Consider the following 22,525-nt stretch of genomic DNA (forward strand, 5'->3'; position numbering starts at 1 on the left):
GTTTGTTTGCACGTGGGAAGAAAAGTGAGTAGTAAAAATGAGAATGATAGTCCAGCGTGTAGACAAAGAAAACGATAGAGGGTTGACGTCAGTTAGCAGTCAGCTACGCGGAGGTGTTTTCAGGGACCAGTAGTAGATAGAGAGAGAAAGAGTGAGAATGTGTACGTACGGTCTGTTAGCTTTTTGGCCCACATAGTAACAAGTGGTGTGAGGTACGCGCGTGCGCGTGCATGCCGAAAAGGCACGCTGTCGGTCCGTAGACCGACCAGCTCGAAAGCTGGTCCTAAAAGGAAGAAGCCGCTTGTTTCTTTTATAGGTGTTTCCGCTGGTCTTTTGCGTATGTGTGTATTTCCATTGAAAGGAAGTGACGTCGTCCATCTGTGTGCGTACGTGTGCGCGTGTGTGAGTACATGTGTATACGTTAGCGTGTGTGTATACACGTGAATGTGAGTGTATGTACACGAACGTGAATATATGTACGTGTGTGGACATGGGTGCGTATGTTTGTGTGTGCGTATGTATATGACAAGTAATATAGCTTGAGATGTGAACGTGTTTTTGTGTGAGACTAAGAAAGGCTCGCGCAGAGTTTTAAATAGCGTTTTTCTTAAGCAGTCACGCATATCTTAAAATTTCCTTCCATGTGTTTTATTGCTTTGCTTTATATTAAGTTACATAAAAACCACGAGAATCTTCTTGTAAGTTTAAAGAAATATAGCGCAATTTATGAAATCGACAGGAAAATGCCACCAAAACACTCGACATCAGTAAAGTGTGGCGCCTTTATGCCGCCGCTAATAGCGAGCGCCGCCCTAGTGACAGATTCATGAACTGATAACGTCAAATTAAAGCATGACGGACTTTAGAAACTTGTAAATCGGGTGGAAAAAAAAAACTGTCCGTAATTGTTGTTTACAATGTATTTTTAAATCAGAGAAGTTCACCTTGTATAATAAACGAACAAATTCGAAAACTACAAGTCATAAAAACCAATGAAGAATACTGTAAAAATGTTATTTAAAACAAAATACGCACACTATTTACATATCAATAGATAATATTTTTTATTGCATTTTCACCCCAAATAAGGCACAGTGCCAATTTGATGTAGAGGCTACTATCTGAGACATAAGTTGCGGGGATACTATGTAGGAAGTTGAGCAGCAATATGTCTGTTCACATTACACTTGAACTTATTGGTATCAGGACAGTAAGGGAAGCGGGAACTTGGAAGGGAATTCCAAAGTCTAGCAGTCCTAGGGGAGAAATTATAAGAGTAGAAGGCTTTCTGGCATCTGTAAATCTCTACTGCATAGGTTTTTTTTTCTTGTCGGGTTTGTCGAGGGTATTTATGTAAAAGAGGGTACAAGAGCTTGTAGTTCGTCGGAGCACCTACCATTAAAATACTTGTAAAATAGATAGAGGGATGCAACATTTCGTCGATGGGACAGAGGTTGAAACTGAGATGACAGTGCGGGACATATTAGATTGGCGACTCCCTTTTGAACCTTGTCAGAGTGAGAGACTAGTAATGTTGCAACAATACTCCATACATGGGCGGATGTACTGGATACTCTCAGGTGTAAGTAACTTTCTAGCACGGTAGAGGGATCCAACCTTATTTGCAGCAGCCCTTGCAATGCCCTAAATTTATCTGCTCCAAATCATGTTTACTCTAAATGTTAAGCCGAGAACTTTGAATGAAGTGCTTTCAGGTAATGTATGTATAGCTATAGCTATTGATACTTGAGGAGGTTTCTTGTAATTATTAAAGGAAAGGAGTTTAATCTTGTCAGCATTGAATGTGACCATCCATTTTTGCCCCCATTCCACTACAGACTGGAGGACTTCCTCCAGAGTTTCTGCCATCACCTTGGATATGTGTTCATTCGTTTTCCCTTTGTGTCTGTTGTTATTATATATACGCATCTCAGAGATTATTTTATCAGGGATGCCATTATATCAGGAATAATAAAGGTCCAAGGATCAACCCCTGACGCATAGCCATATCATATTGTTTTGACGCACGACCATCGAGGACAACTTGAATTCTTTTCTTATTTGCTCCATCAGTTCCTATCGCTAGTGTCTATAAATAGAATCTCCGAACGTTCAGTGATCATACCGGTTAATATAAAATATATTGCAACAGTTCTTTCGCCAGAATTCTTGTAAACTGGTATTACAGAAGCAGTTTTCCAGCAGTTAGGAAAACAAGATCCGTTAAGGCATTTGTTGAAACGTTTGTAGATAACTGAGGCAACCTCAGCTCGTCCGGGGCCCCGGCAACGAAGTTCAAGCAAAGACCATATGTGGGGACAACCCTACATATAAGTCCATTGCTCTTGTAGCAATCAGTAATTGGTCAATGTAGGGGAAACCCATTCATACCAATTATCACTATCCAGCTCCCCTACTTCCCGGGGAGCTGGTCCCCATTTCCTTAATCTCTCCATATTAAAAAAAAAACGGCCTTGTGCCTAATTTATTCAGTGGGGAAGCAAATAAATACAAACTGCGGCAACCTCAGCGGAGTATTTTTAATAGTACAGTCGGGATGAGATCAGGTCCACATGCTTTTGAGGTATCTAGGGGTTTATGCTATCGTGATAGAGATAACGGTTATAACAGTAGTGAAACTTTCATTATTTATTAAAACATGATTTTAAAATAAATATATATGAATGTTTATACGTAATATTTCATATTTTTAACAAATACAGATATATCTTTGTGTTTCATTTCTTCTCTCATTTCAGAAGCTATATAAAAAGATTGTATACAAAAAGAAATTCCATATTTAAAAGTATTTTCAGGTGAAGCGCATGGTGAGGTCATTTCAATTACATTTGAAAAACACCGTTACAATTCAATTTTTAGCTTAGTTTCAATCCTAGTTAAAATATTTAAGGACATTGGTAATACATTTCTGGTGACTAGCGGGACCTGCGGATATTCCACAGGGATCTCATTCATATATAATATATTGATGTTGGCATTCTATAGATGTTCAGCGTAAATGGAAACACTCTGATACAATTGTAGATCTTTTATTAAAACTGCAAAAGTATTTATCTATGCAAAGCCCGGTCGTAAAGTACGCTTAAATATGATATTTTAATTCTTACAGATTTCGTATGTATTATTAAAGAGTTAATATACTATCGATTTTTATATATTATAAAGTTGCGATTTCAAAAATAAAAATAAATATCCATGTGACTTGGGTGCATCACCGTGAATCGAAACCGAAACCAAAACTTATGAAGAATTCATGATAACATTATATATATATATATATATATATATATATATATATATATATATATATATATATATATATAAAGATTACCGGAGTTCCATCAGCTATAATCGAAACCGAAACCAAAACTTATAAAGAATTCTTGGTAAAATTATCATTAAAAAAAAAATGGATGACTTAAGTGTCATCAGTTATGATCAAAACCGAAACAAAACCTCTGAAGAATTCTTGGTAAAATTATTTATTTCAAGAAATGGAAGTCCACAACAATTAAACGATAGTCACTCGGATGTAAGCATAAAACATAAAATAAATAACACATGCTATCGTATTAATGTATAGATTAAGTCTTCTGATCAACTCCTTTTAATTATTTATTTCTCTTATGTGCAGGAATAGGATGTTTTCAATTTTTTTCAACGGTTCTTAAAATTGCGTTTTTTTTTTAATTTTTTACTTGGGAGTCACCATTTATCAAGGATAAGCGTTAATATATGTAAGTTGGTAGTGTAGTAGTCGATAATGTGTAAATTGAGTATAATTTGATTATTTATGGGGACGGCTCGACAAGAACTTGTTTACATTGGATTTGAAGGCTGGTATGTTGTATTCCACCGGGAAGCAGACCAGCGGAACAGTGTTCCACAGGCGAGTGATTCTGGGAAATAAGCTTTGTTCATGGAATCTGCGTTTATATTGAGGTACAGATAGAGAGTGGGGGAAATCATATATAGTGGTTGTAGCTAGTCGAGTGTTTTTTTGTGAAAGTTTGGCAACACTGGAGATCAGTCGAGCACTTGTTTTTCAAACTTTGTAAAAATGTCAAAATATATTTATTTATATTTCTGTTGATTAAAATGTTAGTTTAGTTGTGGCCATCGTAAATAGAAGGCCACTGCATTAAAGTCACGTGACCTTCTGACACCACAAAAATAGGTTTAAGCTATAGACGACTATTACGAAGGGTGGCCATTTTCTCTTTCACTTCTCAAAGAAATTGCCGAGTTATTTATCAAACTAATCCAAAAGTTACTATATTTTCTTTTCCAAAAGATAAAAAATGATTTTATGTTTGGACATGTGCAATTAATTGGGAATATATTTTTTACCAGGAAACTATTGTGAAATATTATTGCTTTAAAAAAATGTATTTAATCATTAATTTATGCGTTACTTTAATTTTACATCTTTTAAAAAATCTTTTACGTTTTAATTTTAAATCTTAATTTTAATGCACACGTTTTCAAATAATTTTTACATGAGTTTTTTTACAATCCATTTTTTCTTGATAATACAGCACACATTATCTTGAATTATATTTCTTTAGTAAAAAGTGAATTCTGGGTCAGAAATGTGAAAATGTACATCCATATATTTTTAGTTTTTGCGCGCTAAACAAATAATTTTTGCATTAATCATTTTCAGTTTGTTCTTTTTATAATGTTTCTCATGGTGTATTTGTATCATTCATGTATTTTAGAGATTGCGTTAGTTTTCGATAAGATGGGCAAATAAACTTAGCAAATTTAAACCTCGATCGTCATTTTATGATAAGTGTTTTAAGTTTTATTATTTGCTTCTTTTAATTTCATTAAATACCATTAAAACTTTTTTGTATGTATATATATATCTATATATAAAAAAAACAGAATATGGTAAGACATTGATTCTTATGAAGATCTTCTCGCCACAACCAGGAGGCGCCGACTAAAATGCTTCGGCCACGTAACAAGAGGAGAAAGGCTTGCAAATTGCTCTAGGAAACAGTCAGAGGAGGAGGAGGAGGAGGAAAGAGAAGAAGACAGAACAAGACATCAGAAGGCAACATCACAGAATGGAAAGGGTTGAAGCTATCCGTGCGGAAGAGAGAGGATGATTGTTGATAGGTCATCTGTAGCGTCCCAAAGGCAATCACCACGGGACAGGTGAAGGTGAATGATAAAAAGAATATCCCAAATATATTATTATATTTATTTTATCTTGTATATAATAAAAGAGGCGCAATATTCCCCTCTGGACCAAAAATACTGTAGGTTTACATTAACAGATGGCACATGAAAATTTTTTTTATGTTTACGATATTAGACATTACCTTATATAACTATAGAACTCCGTTACAGACACATTATTCCGTAATATTACAACATTACATTTATTTCTAGGAGCGCCATCTTTATCATCGTCATAACCCACAGAGAAAGTAGCTCAAATTTTACCCCCTATTCTATAAGACCTCTTACGACCCCATTCTACACTGCGTGCATTTATACTTTTTTCTACTTTCCTCGTATAATAATATTTCTAAAAAGTAATTTTTATCATTATTCAAATGTATTTAGTCAGGAAACACAAACATATTTTCATAAAAACATCTCTGCCTTCCTGTGCAACCTAAATTGTGTTTATATATATAATATATATATATAATATATATATAAATATATATATATGTATATATATGTATATATATGCATATATATGTATATATATGTATATATATGTATATATATATGTATATATACATAAGAATAATGTGAATAGTATTCCGACAAAATAAAGAAATAAAAAAGGAACAAACCAAGTTATGCGTTCATCAACGTTTAGTCTTTATTGCAAGACTTCCTCTGGATGAATAAAATTAAGAAAACATAAACATCAGTACAGATATTTGAAAATATATTTTTGATGTAATGAAATATATGACCTTGTTCCATTTCAGAAACGGAAAATATTGTTGGTAATTAAATAAGGGGGGCTGTAGCGTTGTAAAAGAGAGTATGAATTTTTTATATAACGTCATATAGCTGTTAATATATTTAAAAGGATATGATGTAATTCATATTCGTTTTAGAGCAAATATGTCCATTATAAAAAAAAACTACTTATTTTTTAAACGATATTTACCATTTTTATTTCTTAATCGTAACTGCCAATGTTTTCTCTTGACAATGTATCGATTGAAAGACGTCTTGAGGTTTATTTTAGTTTTTTTTGTTGTTATAATCACTAATTTATAAATATATAAATTTACTCTTAAATCGTTTTTATCAACGAATTGTCGCTTTCCCCTTATAGAATTATTTGTTTCCTAACTCGGCTGACTCCGAATATCTTGTTCAAAGATATATATATATATATATATATATATATATATATATATATATATATATATATATATATGTATATACAGTCCTGGTCAAAATCTTAAGAAAGTAAGCGTTTACGCATATTATCGAATTTTTAATCAAACAAATGGTTGAAACCATTGCCAAAAGGGAAAATATGATGGAAAAACCTGATTCAGTTCAAACACAAAAAAAAATCAGAAACCTAATTGTGGTTTCTGTTTTACATGTGTTCAGAACTGTAATTTGCCACATAACCCGTAGAAATATAAATCATTGCAAAATTTTTAGCTAGATCAGACAACTGGAAGTGGGTCAGGGACATTACTTATTGCACGCCCCTCGAAAATTAGGAACTCATGACTTCTGGAAAATCTACAACAGCGTAGTAAATAATGGGCAATCAACAATTCCCCCACTATCCAACAATCATAAGGTTGTTTGTTTAGCAACCGAGAAGGCTAACATGCTTGCCAATCGGTTTGCCTCTAACTCCATACTGGACCCTGCTAACCACCCTTTCCCTGACTTTCCTTTGCGGACAGACGCCACACTAGACAATCTGAAAATGGCTGTGCCTTTAAAAAAGTGCTCCGCCGAAGTAGCTCCAATCCTCTCCAAACTTTACAATAAATGCCTTAATGAATCTTGCTTTCCTACCTGCTGAAAAACTACTTCTGTAGTATCAGTTTTCAAGAATTCTGGCAGAAAAACTGACCCAGTAAATTACCGCCCCATTAGCCTCCTCCCACTTTTTACCAAAATTGAATTCATAATTAATCAAGCTCTTGTCCATCACCTTACAGATGCTAAACTTTTGACCGATCAAAATTATGGATTTAGGCAAGCCCGTTCCACAGCAGACATCCTGACTGTAATCTCCGAGCGTATATACCATTCACTTGACAAAGCAGGGGAGGGTACAGCGGTAGCTCTAGATATATCTAAGACTTTGGACAGGGTATGGCATGAAGGTTTTCTCAGATCATACAGTATCACTGGAAGAATACTTAACATAATTAAATCCTTCTTAGATAAGAGAAAAATTCAGGTTGTCCTCGATGGTCGTACATCTAAACAATATGATATAAATGCGGGAGTGTCTATCCTTGGACTTCTATTATTCCCAATATTCATAAATGACCTCCCTGACAAAATTATCTGTGAGATGGGTATATATGCTGATGACACCACGCTCTATAACAGACACGACAGGAAAACAAATGAACACATATCTAAAGAAATAGCAGAAACACTAGGGGATGACCTCCAATAGTGGAATGGGGACAAAAATGGATGATCACATTCAATGCTGCCAAGACTAAACTTGTTTCCTTCAATAACTACAAGAAACCTTCCTTCTCTACCACCAATAGAAATGGCCAAAGACTCTTTATCTGAAAGTACATCTTTTAAACTCCTCGGCCTAACGTTCGCAGGAAACATGAGTTCGAACAATTACATTGAGAGCATTGCCAGGACCGCTGCGAAAAAGATAGGTTCTCTCTACCGTGCTAGAAAGCTACTAACGTCCGAAAGTATCCTGTACCTCTATAAGGCCACCATTCGCCCATGTATAGAGTATTCTTGTCATATTTGGGCCGGTGCATCTGCTACTAATCTCTCACTCCTAGACAAGGTTCATTTTAATTAAATCTCTCTATTTTTATACTTACATGAAAAGGGGACAGCCCTTATCATGTAACACCTAATAGTAACCCCTTACCTATGATGCAAAAATGTGAAAATTAAAAAAAAATCGAATTTGCCACGAAATCGATATTAATCAAAATATCATATTTAAGCGTACGCACGTACGTATGTATGTATGTATGAATGTATGGTTGTATGTATGTATGTATGTCAGGTCATGTCATATGCTACTGGTACCATGTAACCCTGTACTACCTGCCTAATGGTCGGGTTACCGGAGACTAAACTGGTTCCTCCACCAGACTTGTTTGGTGAGGAGGGCGGCTAGTCTCCCTGAAGGATTAAAAACAAGACCATCCAAAAGGCGAATGAACCCTTTTTCTGGGTCAATGGCACACTAGCACCATGTATATTTGTGTGTGTATATCTGTGTGTTGGGTGGAGAGGGCTCCCATAAGCCGTGGTGAAGGCAATCTTTCTAGGAGAAGCAAATCTCTGATTTAAAAAAAACCATAAAGCGGAAGACCAGCACCCGCATTAAGCTGGTCTGTAGTTTAACTTATTGCTGGCTATCAAGCTCTTGCTTGTTGCTGGATCTCAACATTTTGAACCGAGAGAGAGACTTAGCTGTCGTACAAAGCTAAGGCTCTGTAACATCATCTTTGTATAGATACTCCCTCAGGCATTTGTCTATTAAAATGGCCCTGTGGCGATGGAAGTAATTTTTGGGCTCGTGGACGTTAAGTGTCTGAGGGAGTGGCACTCGTCTGACAAGACGTTGCAATCATCATGTATGTATGTATGTATCTCTGTGTGTAAAAACCCCATTAATACTTATCAATTTCCAAAGCAAACTCTGATCTCTTATACATGCGTGTGTGTATGTGTGTGCGTGTGTGCGTGTGTGAAAGAGAGTGTGTGCGTGTGTGTATGTTTGTGTGCAAACCTTCAAATACTTCTATCTATTTATATATCTATCTCTGTGAATCGTGACGTAGTATCAACTCGCCTTACCTAACCAGACGCCCTGCTAGGAACGAACTTCTGCTCGACGAAATCAGCCAGCAGGGAAGCTGACGAACTATTTTCTTAGATATCGTTCCAACTTGTTCTACATTTGCTCGTCACCCCACCCACTCCCACCAATTCCTTATCGTGTACCCTTTCACCCATGGATCCCGCCCTCCCTCTCACACTTTCTTTTTCTTTTCGTTTCCATCTAATTACCTTACTATCGTTTCCTCTCGCTAAAACTCTTTACCCTGTACTTTCTTTTCTTTTTCAAGTTTCTCATCGTCCACTATATATACGGTCTTGTTCCCTTGATAGATTCATAATACTTCTGTGAAATCCTTGAACCCTGGAATAGATGTTAGTAGATCGGGACCCAGCCAATAAAATCTTGTATAAAATTCATCGTATATTAAAAAAAGATGCTCTACTTAGGTAAGGTTGAGACGAAGTTTCGCCCGGCCCCTGCGAGGGCTGGACATGAATCTCAAAGTGTAGTATCTGTTCCGGAAGGTACTGCAATCAAAGACCATATGTGGGGGCAAGCCCACATATAAGACTATTTCTCTTGAGAACTCAGTTATTGGTCACTGTAGGAGAAACCCTTCATACCAATTGTCACTATCCAGTTCCCTCTCGGGGAAACTGGCCCCCCTCCCCTACACTCTCCACGTTGAAAAACGGCCTTGTGCCTAATTTGCTCAGTGGGGGAGCAAATAAATAACCGGCCGCTTTGGCATAGTTAGTGAGTTTTTACACGAACAAACACACGTGTTCGCTGATGCGCCAGGAGACCGGAGTTCAATTCTCAGTCGAGTCGTACCAAAGTCTTAAAAACGTTACTTGATGCCCTCTTCCTTGCTAAACACTAAACATTATAAGAAAATCAAGGACAAGTGGAGCAATCCTGGTAACGGAGTGGCACTCACTCTTACATCGGCTATGTTGAACCACTTAAAAAAAATTTTACGAGTACTTACCCACGCATTTTACAGATGATAAATGTAGCCAAGGAAATACAGTTCGCCTGAAAAGGGGCCGTCTCGCGATGCCATCCGCCCAGGCATTACCTCCTTCTTTTGAAAGGGAGTAGTTTGCTGTCCGTCGTCTGTGGTGCTCCCACCGTTCTATGCCGAAGGATTCGATCATAGCCAATTTTAGGGGTTTTATGTGTGTGTGTGTGTGTGTGTGTGTGTGTGTGTGTGTGTGTGTTATTTAAGATTAATAAAATGAATACAAACCTTCCTTAACATTACTATTAACTCTAAGGGAGATATACGTACACAGAGCGTACACAGCACGTTTTTTTTTCTACTTGAAACTGGTTGAAAAAGAAGACACCAATAAAGACATCAATTAATGTCGAAATGGGCATATATAAATACAAAGCTATTTTTATTAAATATTTTTTATTATAATTAGGTATTATATTTCTCAATAAACTATTACTTGAAAAACTCAGGAAATGCTAGCCGGTCAGCTCAAAAGACAGACAAACAGAGAGGAACCGAAGTTTGTGATAGATCGAAAACAGACATTCAAAAGACTAGACTAATCATTTTCAAATTCGACTTTTTTTAAAAGGGGCAACAAACACAAAGTAAATTTCAAAGTCTTATAATCAAGACTTAGTACTATTTAAATTTATTAACTTATCTTTTCTCATCAACAAAAGTAGTATTCATCCATTCAAGTGGTGTCCTCTATGATATCGGCATTGATGGCTATGACACTGCACTAATCTCTCTCCCTTGAGGCATTCATAGATTCATTATTGCTCATCATTCAGAACCCATTTTCGTAAGTGTTTGATGTATTGCCATAACTTTCTTTGCAGTTGTACAGACAGTAGGTTGTAGTTTCTTTCTGTCCGATCAGTGTCCATAATGGGCACTTATCCTGACCATCTATGAATATAAAAGCGAAAATGTGTGTATGTATGTTTGTATGTGTGTTTGTGTGTTCGCTAAAAACTTTCGACAGACACGACGAAAATTCACAAACTCGGTATCATATTGAAGCTCCATCCTTCGCTCGAAAAATTACGAAAAATTGGTCAAAAACGGTAATCTTTTCACCCCGATATCGACAATTTTCGACAGGGGGGGCAACAAAAGCGGTCCTCTCGTGATGACGACCGGTTCTAGGCATGCGTCAGATGACGTCATGACCTGATTTACATTAAATAGTTGAAAAACTGACTAAATTTCATGTACATCGCGTTAGCTCAGTTGGTTAGCGCGTTGGTTTGTTATCTAAACGTTTTGGGTTCGAATCGTGGTGTGAGATGTCTTTTTTTTTCGATTTTTTAAATTTAAATATTGAACCAATGTTATTTAAGTCATTTTTCACGTAATGTTCGTTTTTCTGTTTTTTTTTTTTACTTCGCTTATCCACCCCGACCACACACCCCAAAACACCTGGGTACCCACCGATTTTTAAAATTTTAATATCGAAACAGGCTTATTTACGCAATTTTTCACGTGTTCGTTTTTCTGTTTTCTTTTTTCGATTCTTACATTTAACATCGTTCGTTTGCCTTACGTTAGTTTTTTTGTGTTTTTTTCGATGTTTTGATTACACCCCCCGCTTAAGTTTTAACGTTGTTTTCTTTTTTTACTTCGCTTATAACAAACAAACCTGGTCATTGACCTCTACGTCGTCGTTGTAGTCGTCGTCGTCGTCGTCGTCGTCGTCGTCGTAACGCTCTAAGGCTTCCGTGCGCGCACCTGTCAATTTGGTTCTTACTTAAATAAATTCAACCATCTTTCAGTAACTCATTCTGGCTGGCCGATTTTATTTTCAAACTTCGCCTCAGGGCTTCGGGTTCGATCCTACCAACTTTACCCCCCCCCGGTTTCTTTTTTATTTAACAGCACACACATCTCCAAACACCCGGGCAACGCCGGGTACCCCCGCTAGTCTATAATATAATTCTTACCAGTCTGTTTAAATGTATGTAAGTATGCATGTATGTCTGCCTAAAACTTTCGACCGAGGCGATGGATTCTCACAAGATTAGTATCGTATTGAAGCTCAATCCTTCGGACGACAAATATCGAAAAATTGGCTAAAAATATTAATTCCTTCACCCTCAACTGGACACTTTTCTACAGGGGTGGGTCGCCTTTTTCACCGATATTTTCAAAAGCCATCCCTCTTTTCGATTGATTAGCCTTAATTTAAACATTCGTCACTTCCGGTTTGGCGATGGGGACAACAGCTAATATGTCACACTTTTAAACGTTCTTTTCCTCCTTCGCGATACGCGTTCGAGCATGCCTACTATCATTTTCCTTTTTTTCTTTAGCGCAACACACGCCTCCAAACACACGAACAACGCCGGATATCCTGGCTAGTTGTGCCCAAAGGAATTTTCTTCCCAGCACAACGAGATACGAAACCATGAACACTATTATTCCTGATTGTTTCCGCATTACATCAGTCACCTGCTTTCCATGGCCTCGCGTTATTCTGATTGGCGGAACAAAAGTGTGTTCTCGACCTTGCCCAAGGGTCTCTCACTAAATGGCTGACGGAATGAGGCACCTTATTTTTTTATTTTGACAGTAGTTCTGTTCCGTTACCCTATATAGCGACTAATATTCTCAAATTGACACCCGTTCGGTTCTGGCCAAGCTTATTGCTATGCCAACGTGATTATGCCGAACACTTTCAACGTGAATATAGTAATAAGTAATATATAAGAAAGAAATATAACTTTCCCTTTTATTACTGTTAAACACCTGTCATCCAATAAATACTTGTTATTGTTCACATACATTGTTTTTGAGTTCATAACGGAAGTGAACACTTGCCTAAATTCTTGATTAAGTTTCTTCAATAACAAAGTTTGCGGATCTTTTAAACACAGCGTGGTTATAGAACAATTGATGGAACTCAAGCATCGAATCACATCTAGGTAAACCAAACGTCTTCCTTTATTAAAATGTGTCAACGCCATTGTAATAAATTGCGTAATGAAGTGAAAGTGCCAGGGAAAATGTTAGCAGCGTTTCTTACATCCGCCATCATGGTTGCACATCATTGGACTAGAACATCATATCTCGTATTAACACACACTTACTGATACAAACAGAATAGCAGCTTGAGTAATGCAATTAAAGACGAATAAACGAATATACTGGAATTAATCAATAGAAACGTGATGAGTAGATAACGTCGTGTCAGAATGAGTTCGCTAACAATTGTTTGTATCTGCGTACACTTCAGAATCTTAATTTGTAGAGTTTGCTCTTTTTCTTCCCAAACAAGACATACTGGTATTTGTCTAAGAGTGATAGACTAAGTGGTTGATGCGCCAGTCCAGATGTGGCAGCAATAATTCATGCATGGGCGAACTGTGGCTTTGTAAAGATATAGAATGCTCTCTGGTGTGATTAATTTTCTAGCATGGTATAGGGAGCTCACCTCCTTTGCAGCAGTCTTGGCAATGCCCTCAATGTATTTTCCAATTCATGTTGCAAGTGACTGTTAGGTTAAGGAGTTTGAAAGATGGCCTCTCGGGTAGGGCGTTATTTTCTGTTACTAGTACGTTAAAGGGAGCCCACTTTCTTTGCATTTGATCCAATTCATGTTGCATGTAAATGTTAGGCCAAGGAGTTTTAAAAATGGGCTCTCAGGTAGGGTGTCATTTGTCATGGCAATCAGTGGTTGAGAAGGGGTTTTGCAGTTGTTAAAGAAAATAAGCTTAGTATTAGTAACATTAAATGTTATCATCCATTTATGGTCCCATTCCACTACAGACTGAAATTCGTTTTCTATGGTTTTTGTCATTGCACTGGACATGTGTACATTCATTTTTCCCTATTAGTAAATCGTGTATGTCAATCAAAAGTGATGAACGATTTAACATTAATTTTCTGTGAACGTGTCTATTAGTCCATGCACAGTTTCAATAGGATTTCTAAGACTTGTATGACGACTCATGCCTAAAGCAATAAGGTCATTTTATTCGTAAACATTCGCAATTTAGCGGCATTCGTAAACTTATAACTAGGGCTATGACAACAGCATATTCTTTCCCTTGTTTTGATTCTCAAGTATATATTCATCAATATCTTATATGTTTTTTATGTAGAGTGATGTGGTTCTCGGTTGATTAATTGTGCCTGTGTCGGATATATACTCGAGAGTCAAAACAATGAAAAAAATATGATGTTGTCATAGCCCTACTTATAATTAGGGCTGTGACACGAGAATATTCTTATCGTTGTTTTGACTTCCGAATATATATCCGATACAGTTAGACACAGTTAATCAATCGAGAACCACATCACTCTATCTAAAAACATATAAGATATTAACTGATATATACTCGAGAGTCAAAATAAGAAAAAGAATATTCTCTTTTTATAGCCCTACTTATAATCGAACCAACAATACAGATGAATACTTATAATTTTATAATAATCATATTTAAAATTTTTATCCTTAAATACTTCTATTTAAAAAAAAAAAAATCCCAGATAAGCTTTTCTATTCTTTAGTATATGTGTAATAGTTTATGTTTATAAAATATCTGAAGATTGCATTAAATTGAGCCCATAAGAATTGAAAAATTGAAATATGTGATCAGGGTGTGCACTATCAAAATTGTATTGAGCCCTACTCCCATGTAAAACAGTTACTAAAACTTGTCTAACTACAACCATTGTCAATAATTTCCCTTTCTCTCTCTACCTAAAACCAAACAAAACTTTTATCAACAAAGTTTCTTTTCTTAGAGCTGCTCGTTTGTGGAACACAATATCGCGGGGTTGTTTCCCAGCTGACTACATCGTTGTCGTTTTCAAATCAACTATAAAACAATTCTGTGAAACATTCACATAAAATCTAGTAGCTACAGCCACTGTCAATAATGTCCATCTCTTCTCTTCCCACCTCTTCCCCCTCTCTCTCTCTTTCACTCCCCCCTCTCTCTCTCTCTATCTAAAACTAAACGAAACTTCCATGAACAAAGTTTCTTTCTTAGAACTGTTGGTTTGTGGAACAGAATACAACAGGGCTGCTTCTAAGCTGACTACAATATAGTCGTTTTCAAGTCCTATGTAAACAAACTTTTTGACCCGTCCTCTTAAATAATCAAATTTTACTCAATTACCACCATCTTTATCAATCGTCACGGTGTTGTCTCATCGTCCACCTGACACTCATTTAACTCTTACTGTTGAGTGATTTTTGGTCTTGATAAGCGATAAGAAAGTATATATATATATATATATATATATATATATATATATATATATATATATATATATATCATAAGGATTATATTGAAATGCAAAAGAATGTAGAAATACAGAAATAGACAAAAAATTCAAAATGCAAAACAAATATTGATTTTTTGCAGGTTAGTACAGTAAAAACATCAAGAATCAGGGAGTGAATTCAAAAGTTTATCAGCCAATAAAAGGAAAACAAGCCGCGCGTGCGTGGTCCCCCTCTGGTGCTGCATGTGAAAAAAAGTGAATAAATGATGAATGTGAGAAGTGTGAAAGGCCAATTTATGGAGCAAAAAGTGTAAGTTTTTTGCAATTTTGAGGCATTTGTGACTCCTTTTGAGCTCCTGAGAACGCCGAATCCCAGTGAAAATGGACAAACGGTGCAGTTTCATGCCTTAAGACATGTATATTTGAATTCAGCACCGTAGTAAACCACTATATAGACATACATATAAAGTTTTTGAGTAATATAAAAAAAAAAACGAGCACCAAAAAAGCATTTTTTTTTTGAGCCCTAAAAGTCCCAGAGGGATGCGAATAAGAATTTTGTCAGAGTCACCCATACTGAATTTATGTTACGAACAACGGCCTCCACATTTTGGGCATGTGCAGAAAAAGCTAATGGATAGCTCACACGCTATGGGGCAAAAAGCGTCAATTTTTGGCAATTTGGAGGGCATTTTTGCCCTTTGGAGCTCCTGGGGAAGCCGAATCCCAGTGTAAATGGATAACGGCGCAGTCTCAGGCCTAAACACATGTATATTTAAGTTGACCACCATGAAAATGCACTATATAGTCAGACATATCAAGTTTTTGTTGAGAAATTTGAAAAAAGAGTCGTAAAAAAGGGGGCATTTTAAGCACTAAAAGTCCCCGGGGACGCGAACCAGAATTTTGCCAGGGTCAACCATACTGGATTTATATTAAAACCAATGGGTTCCATATTTTGGCCAACTTTCAGAAAAGTCTAATGCATGGATCAAAAGTTGTAGGGCAAAACGTGTAATTTTTGGCTATTTGGGGGTATTTTTGACCCCTTTTGAGCCCCTTGCTACGCAACGGGAATTTTCACAAAAAAGTTTTTTTACTATGAACATCTATTTAATGAAATACAATTTGTGGCAAATTTTCAGGAAAAACTAATGGACGGTTATCTGGCAATCGTCCGGAATAACGGACGCCACATAAAAAATATGTCCCTCTCCGATAAATCAGGGGACCCAAACTATTCGAGTAGAAAGCTTCCTGGTATTTAAGGATCTCAGCAGTGAAGAAGTGTTATTTTGCTGCTTGTCGATTAAGTCACGTGTATTACGTCAAGGGGCACAAGTGCTAATAGTTCAGCAAAGCATATTCCATTAAACTACTTGTAAAATAGGCGTAGGGATGCAACATTGAGGCGATGGGACAGGTTTATTATAAAAATCAAAGTAGCCAAATAAATACAAACCGAAATGCAAATATAACTTTTTAGTTAAGAAATTTTGCGACTTAGTTATAATATATATTGTGGCTAGCGGGGAGGGGGGGGCTTTGCCCGGGCGTAAAATACGGTTCAATATGATATTTTAATTTGTTCAAATTTCGTATATATTATGATAGAATCGTGATTTCAAAAGTAAAAAAAGAGTATTTAGGTGCCCTTGGCTAGAATCGTAACCGATACTGTAGCATTCAAAGCTGGTGATGTTACCACTGTACTAACGTGATAAACTGATTAAAAATTAAAAATAAACTAAGATGAATGTACAAAATGTTTAACGATTTTTTTCCAATTTTGACCTTTTTTGGACCTCTTAAAAACAATTTTAACCGGCAGAAGCCCCATAAAAGATTGGCCCATAAAAAATCCAATCATCTGGGGCCCCTAGCGCCGCTCTGCGACTTTTAGTTTCGGAAAAGATAGAGTTTGAAAATATGGTGACAGACAGGCCGACAGATCGACAAACAGACAAACATATAGCCGTTTATATATTAAATTAATAGTGATAGTATAATGGTTGCCAGGTTTTCTGTATGAAAATTTGTAAAGTCTGTGATAAATTATTTTGAGGACAAAGGACCGTTGAATTCTAAATATAACAAGAATAAAAAAGCATTGGAAATGCAAAAGGATATAGGGATGGTATGCCAAAAAGTATACAAACAAGCTATGAATGGCTAGGCACATGGAAATAGAATTGCATCCAAAGTATAGCCCTATAGCTTTTCTCCAATCTTCATTCCGTGCCATCATTACGGTTGTAAAAAGCTATAGGGCTATACTTTGGATGCAATTCTATTTCCATGTGCCTAGCCATTCATAGCTATCTTGTTTGTATACTTTTGAGCATACCATCCCTATATCCTTTTGCATTTCCAATGCTTTTTTATTCTTGTTAATTAGTATTTTTACTTACAGTCTTATTTTTAAACTTACATTCATGATAGTATTGTCTTTTTTAGGAGGCGGCTCATTGCCGCCTCCATTAGTAGCAGGTCGCTTCCTGCTGGGTTTTAGGTCTTTTTATAATAGTTTGTGCATGAGGCAGCTTTTTTCCCTCGGAATCCCTGTTATACCGTGATTTTGAGTCAGCACGTGAGGCAGCCTTCTTTTTTTCTGGTTCTTTGTTATAAAGAGCACGTGAGGCAGCCTTCTTTTTTCTGGTTCTTTGTTATAAAGAGCACGTGAGGCAGCTTTTTTCTCCTCAGAATCCCTGTTATACCGTGCTTTTGAGTCAGCACGTGAGGCAGCCTTCTTTGCCTCAGGATTTGCATGATACTTAATTTTTATTATTTCAGCATTTTTCTGATAGTATTCTTTTTGCTCAGATAATACCTTGACTTTGTTTTTTTCATAGTCTATATTTCTCTGAGCTTTTTTACTACGTGCAGACTTTGGCATTTTTTATTAAATGTAAACATATAACACTTATGTGTATCTTTCTATAATATCACTTATCTTATAGCAAGACAACTCTCGTAGAATTGAGATACTGCCCCGTCACCAATAGTTAAAGTGTGGAACGGTATATACACCAATAGTGTAGTTGTTATCTTTATATGAAGTCCTAATCAGTGACAGTGTGAGGTTACTTAGTTAATTTATTGTAGTTTATTTTAGAAAACTTACTTGTTTTTATGAGTAGATTGTGTATAGTAGCCACAATATCTAGTTATTTTTGTGGCTAGGACTTGAATTTTGATTCTTTTTGGTCGGCTTCCAGTGAGTTCTTAGAAGATGACTTTCTTGCAGTTTCTTTTGCGGTTAATTTAACTTATTTCTTTTGGCTTAGCGAGCGAAGAGATTTAGCTGCATTTAACAATGGTTGCTATAGTGTATTTTTGCGCATGCGTGAGAATTTCAAGTTTCCTCCTTATTTTTCAATAGTTTGACAGTAGTCATGTGTCTTTCTGCCAAGAGCGACAGACGTCAGTGTTAGCCGTGATCGTCTAGAGGTTAGGACCCCACGTTGTGGCCGTGCTAACTTAGGTTCGAATCCTGGTCACAGCATTGACATTTTGTACATATTTTACAGTCCAAAATCTGAAGAATTATTTGTTTTTATAACATTGTTTTTTGACGTCGTACTTGCTGATAGGTTACTCTTATAACAATTTTGATCAACTGAGATAAAGATTTCGTGGTTTCATTAACGCTGGTGGGTTACTGTTTAAAGAAAAAACCTTAACGTTCACCTCAAATATTCAGCGTCCAAGAAATATAAGCCACTGGCAAACTGGAACGTCTGTGAGCATCCGGCGCATTATTTGGAGCTGTCCCTTTTGAGAGAAGTTCCGTGTTCGAAGTGGTCTGTCTACATTGGGTATATAGTGTTTAAAACTTGTTATTACACGTAATCTTATTTAATTATGGAGTTAGCTAAAAAGCGATGGGTCACTGCACTTCTCCGTGTAAAGAGCAGTCGATTGATGCTTGAACTGTTGTCAGAGACCGTTCGTACACCGAGATACATCGTCTCAAAAGAAAGAAGAAAGAAGAAGAAAGAAGAAAGAAGAACAATTGGCCATTTTTGTACCCTTTTTTTTCTCTCTTTTGACATTTTAACCGACGTTCTGACACTCGCTGGATTTGTAAGACGCTTCTCTGTAAGAATATGTGCTTTTTGAAACTTATAAGTTGATTTTAATTGAGATTTGGATAGTTTTGTTTTGTAGGCGTATATAGGCGTGTACGGGCCATCCCTATATAGAGAGTGCTACCGCCTCTCTGATTATAGCCAACGGATATTTTAACATAAGGCCGGGCATTATATCTAATTGGTATATCTTGCCAAGCGTGGGTATATCCCTTAATTATTTATTTACTTCCTTCACGCCCAGATAGATGTGACACAAGACAAAATGGTAGGCGAAAAGGCAAGCGCTCTTGAAAGCACACCGTGGCCTTTTAAAAATAGACTGTAACAGACATGTTGGCATTCCTCGGTAGGGAAGCCTCAGGTGATCGGCATTAAACCATCCTCTCCTCTAAGATAGAAGATGTGCAGAGAGAGAGAGAGAGAGAGAGAGAGAGAGAGAGAGAGAGAGAGAGAGAGAGAGAGAGAGTACTTTTGCTGTAAAAAAAGTTCCTGAACAGATCGGTCGACATTCCGCGGTAAGAGCGCCTAGAGCGATTAGCAATAAACTAATGCATTTTCAAAGAGAAGAGCAAAGGCTTTGTAGGGTGAACCCCCTAGAACTGTACAGGACTTGCAACATATTGTATTCAACAGAGAAAAATTATTTTAAAAATGGCATGGATTGTGTTGACTTTGGAGCTGAGGGGGAAAAATCCCCCGGCTGAACGTAAAGTTTGGATCTGACACTACACTCTTCTGGTCTGTCGGATTGAATTCCGAGAACGTATCCTTAGCGAGTATGACAGTAGTGGGTGGAGTTGCGGGCTTATATATCCCTTATCGGATAGGTTATCGACGTAGTTGTCGACAAATCCAATGTGCCTGTGTATAGTTTTTCTTTAAGTGTTTATAGAAAAAATGTTGACATCTTTCTAGTCTCAATTAAAATGGTTTACTTTATTTTTATCATTTTGTTTTTTCTCTGATTTAGGGTGCGTGTCGTAAAAATAGAATTGACGTCTGTTCTTTTGTAAATAACAGTTTTGTTGGTTTTATTCGGAGGATTTGAAGCATTTCAGATCGAGATCGTCACGTCTTTAGTGTGTGTATGTGTGTGTGTGTGTGTGTGTGTGTGTGTGTGTGTGCGTGCGTGTGTGTGTGTGTGTGGTTAGTCCCTTCTTTTTTTTCTCCTTTGGTTTTGTGGATTAAATTACTCTTTCTTCTTGTTTATTTAGATAATCTTCTTTCTTTCACTAATTTTTTCTTTCTTTTTATTAGTTTTTTTTTCTTTATTCCCTCCTCGTTTTAATTCTTTCTTTTTCTCTCTATTTTTGCATAGCCCCCCTTTTCATTATTCTTTTCTTTTCTTTTTCTTTTCCCTTGCTTTCTTCTACTACTCTGCCACTTTTCCATTTTTTTCCAGTTTTCTTTCTTTCTTTTTTATCCCGCACTTTTTTGGCACAGTTATTTCCCCTTTTTGTCCCTTTCTCCTGTCTTTTATTTATTTATTTTTTCCTTTTCGTTCATTGTAGAAATCTGTTTTTTTCTTTTTTCTCTTCTCTCTTTTTTTCCTTGCGCTTGTATACTAATTTTTCATTCTTTGCAGTTTTCTTTCTTTTATACCGTTCTGTTACCTCTTTCATTACGTCATTCCTTCTTTTTCTCTGATCTGAATCATTATTCCTCTCTTTACTCTCTTTTAATTGTTTCTCATGTCGTCTTTTTTCTTTCTTTTCCTTTCTTTCGTTACCCCATGTTTGCTTCGTATTTCCCTCCTAATTTCCACTTTTTCTTTCTTCTTTCCTTTCTTTCTTTTTTTCTTTATCTATTTTTATCTTTTCTTTCTCATATTGTAATGTTCTCTTATTTCACGTGTTCTCGTTTAAGTTTTTATCATTTCAGCGTTTCTCCACGCATTATTCTTTCTTTCATTCATTTTCCTTTCATTTAGTTTTCTTTTGTTTATTTTTATTTTATTTATTTTTTCTTTCATATATAATTCTTTCATTTAATTTTTCTTCTATTTAATTATTATTCATGTAATTATTCTTTCATTTAATTATTCTTTCGTTTAATTTTTTTCATTTAATTTTTTTCATTTAATTTTTTTCATTAAATTTTTCTTCTATTAAATTTTTCGTTCATTTCATTTTTCTTCCATTTAATTTTTTCTTCCATTTAATTTTTCTTCCATTTAATTTTCTTATATTTAATTTTTCTTTCATTTAATTTTCTTATATTTAATTTTTTCTTTCATTTAATTTTTCTATAATATAATTTTTCTTCCATTTAATTTTCCTGTAATTCAATTTTTCTCCTATTTAACTTTTCTTTCATTTACTTTTATTCCTTTTAATTTTTATTCCATTTAATTTTTCTTCCATTTACTTTTTCAATTATTTTTTCTCTTGGTCCTTTTTCTTTTTTATATTTCTTCTTTCGTTTGTTATTATTCCATTTACTTTTCTTTATTTTTTATTTTCGTTTTTCTTTTTCTTTTTATTTATTCTTTCGTTGATTTAATATTTTATTTATTTTCATTCATTTTTTGTAGTTATTTTTGTTTCATTTATTTTCTTCCGCTTATTTTTCTTTCGTTTCTTTTTCTTTCATTTCTTTTTTCTTTTATTTTTTAATTTATTATTCTTGTATTTATTTTTATTGATTTTTTGTTTTATTTATTCTTTCCAATATTTCTTTTTTCATTTCTTTTTTCATCTATTTTTCTTTCTTTTCGTTTTCTTTTTCTTTATTTTATTTTCTTTCATTTTTTTTTTCGTTTATTTTTATCTTTCACTCCGATGCGTGCACCCATTTATCTAAGACGCTTTATCGGTTATAAATAGCATTTTTTCGTCCGTCACGATTAAATATGATTTTCAGATGCGTCCTCAAATTTCTATAAGAGGCTTTATCGGTCTGCTTATCGCGATTAATTTTAACAACCTTTTGGACATTTTGCATTAATAATAAAACGAAAAAGTAGTTAAAAACAAATATATATCAAATAAACGTTAACGAAACCAATATAATTTTCTCTTTTACCTAGTGAGTAAGTTATTTCTTTTTTATTTTAACTTATTTTAAAACGTAAATTTACATTGAAACAGAAATAGTGTCGAATCTTTAAATTGGCTAAAACGGGACGGTCATGTGGGAAGGCTCGAT

This window comes from Euprymna scolopes, chromosome 14, assembly GCF_053919585.1.
Source record: "Euprymna scolopes isolate OS-2025 chromosome 14, ASM5391958v1, whole genome shotgun sequence".
NCBI lineage: Eukaryota > Metazoa > Mollusca > Cephalopoda > Sepiida > Sepiolidae > Euprymna > Euprymna scolopes.